The sequence below is a fragment of the Palaemon carinicauda genome, chromosome 34, assembly GCF_036898095.1.
Source record: "Palaemon carinicauda isolate YSFRI2023 chromosome 34, ASM3689809v2, whole genome shotgun sequence".
In the NCBI taxonomy this organism is placed as follows: domain Eukaryota; kingdom Metazoa; phylum Arthropoda; class Malacostraca; order Decapoda; family Palaemonidae; genus Palaemon; species Palaemon carinicauda.
In genome coordinates, this window is record NC_090758.1 from 39,636,449 (window position 1) to 39,638,948 (window position 2,500).

Sequence of the window (2,500 nt, forward strand, 5' to 3'; positions counted from 1 at the left end):
AAAGAAATTCTGAATGAATCACGAATTCACGCCAACGTACATTACGTAAATCTCTCCAAACAGAAAACGGACATTTATCGCATAGAGAAAACGGAAGCTGATGTTAGTTGGGTAATTTGAATTCAAGAGAGAACATCTCCGAGACATCGAGCGGCAACCATTAGTTATGCAAAGCGGAGATTGAATTTCTATTTCTAGGTGAAGTTAGGACCATAGGATGGAAAGGGGTTCTGTAAGGAGGGAATGGATGCAGTGTGGGCTAAAGTTTGTGAAATGGAAAAGGAAATACAATTCGGTAGTTAAAGGATAAATATGGCACTAACAAGAATTGTTCTTTTGTGGAGCCTAACCCTGGTAAGGAAAACAGTTAAATGTGAAATATATATATATATATATATATATATATATATATATATATATATATATATATATATATATATATACATACATACATACATATATATGTATATATATATATATATATATATATATATATATATATATATATATATATATATATATACATATACATACATACATACGGAAAAATGTAGAAGCGATTTGCTATCCTGAACATACACACACACACACACACACACACATATATATATATATATATATATATATATATATATATATATATATATATATATATATATATATATATCTATATATATGTATATATATATATATATATATATATATATATATATATATATATATATACATATATATATATATATATATATATACACATATATATATATATATATATATATATATATATATATATATATATATATATGTGTGTGTGTGTGTGTGTGTGGGTGTGTGTGTTCAGGATAGCAAATCGATTCTACATTTTTTCGTTTCTTGGTAAAGAATGATACTTTCACAAACGATGTGAAGCTTAATCCAATAGAACTGTTGAAATAATATCAAGTCTTAAGCAGATCATCTTTTCCATCCCCTTTTAATGAGTAATGCCAGTTTCGAAACATTCCCTTTTGACTTTGGGAGATTTGTCTTTATAATTAAATCCCTATAGTTCATAATTGGTTGAATTCAAGAAATATCATGATTTATGTATTGCATTTCCACAGGTTTTCGGAGCCGATGTCGTAATTCAATTTCCTCCCGACCGATTCCCAGACAAGGACGGCTTCTACCGCCTGGATTACTGGCTCCCACAGAGGGCACCCCCTCCTAATACCACCTTCACTCCAGCGAAGGTGGTGGAGGGGATTGAGCTGACGAGGGTGTTGCCAGGGACCAAGTATGACTTCCAGTAATATTACTGCAATGACACTCTTAGCCATCTCCCCAGGTGGACGGCGTCCATTGCAATAGGTAGGTTTTGCACGAATCAATAAACGTCTTGTTTACGTGATTGCACCAATATCTACTTGAATGAGATTCGTACATTTGTTTATTTGAAGTCTTATTTAGGTATTGTTTTGCCTAATTACAAATCTAATTGTACTTATTTGTTTATTCATTTATGAGTAGCGTTATAGTAAATGTCCTGTCCATTTGTCTCTCTTTATGGCCTTGGATGGAATGTTTTTGTTGTTGTTGGGAGTTCAAGGAGGACGACATTTACTAGTTGAGAACTTTATTCAGACTGGCTTGAATTGTGCACATGCATGTATTCATGCGCAAGCACTAACCACATTTTTACAGGACTTCTTACATCATGTTACATCCCCCTTTCAATAAAATAGACTTTAACTTATATAAGTTTGGTTCATTTTAAACAACAAAATATTTGATATACCTGGAATGGTTTAACATTAGGTCAGGAAAAGAGTAATTTATAACCTTTACGACAATACATACAAGATAAAATGAGGGGGGGGGGGGACTAGCAAAACCCTTATATGACATTTCCCATGAGTATATGAGATTTATATATAACTTTGGACATCCTGTGCATCACTTATTACACAAAATAATTCAGTATTGAACACATGACACATAGAATCAACACAATATACACACAGTCAAAAGATACCTATATATGGTTCACAAGTTGAGAAATTCTTTTTTCTTCTACCCTGGATTCACACAATTTCTCATCAACACAATAACATGTTCCTTCTAAAATACAATTTAAACATGATCAAGATTAATATGTGACTGGTCATAATGGTGTGGTTTTCTGGAGTAGCGAGGGTATGCTCTCTACTGAGAGCTCCTCTGGTCTGAACTGTGCGTGAATGTGCAAACGAACCTCTCTTATCAGAGACCATTTTACTCATTCTTGCGACGTCGAATACCATTCCTCGTGATTCTCTGAGACGAGAAACTAACTTGATAACCTTCCAAGTAATTTCAGAATGGAAAACTTTTCTATAGAATATATTGCTTGGTCTTTGAAATAGAAATATTACGTTTGTGTGAAAGTTTCCGTTGAAAGTCGATTGATCCCTTGGGGAATGAAGACAGCCACGTTAGTATAATTGGTTAGATACATTAACATCTTAAAAGGAAGAGAGAG

General features: G+C 32.8%; 1 protein-coding gene across 4 annotated transcripts in view; it reads left to right on the top strand.

The window, feature by feature from the left end:
* Nucleotides 1–2,500, top strand: part of LOC137627121 (tyrosine-protein phosphatase 10D-like) — a 216,903-nt gene that overhangs the window by 737 nt on the left and 213,666 nt on the right. For all 4 annotated transcript variants that reach the window (XM_068358166.1, XM_068358165.1, XM_068358163.1 and 1 more), the window contains exon 2: nt 1,104–1,350. The gene's annotated coding sequence lies outside the window, so the exon portion shown is untranslated. The remainder of the gene's footprint in view (nt 1–1,103; nt 1,351–2,500) is intronic.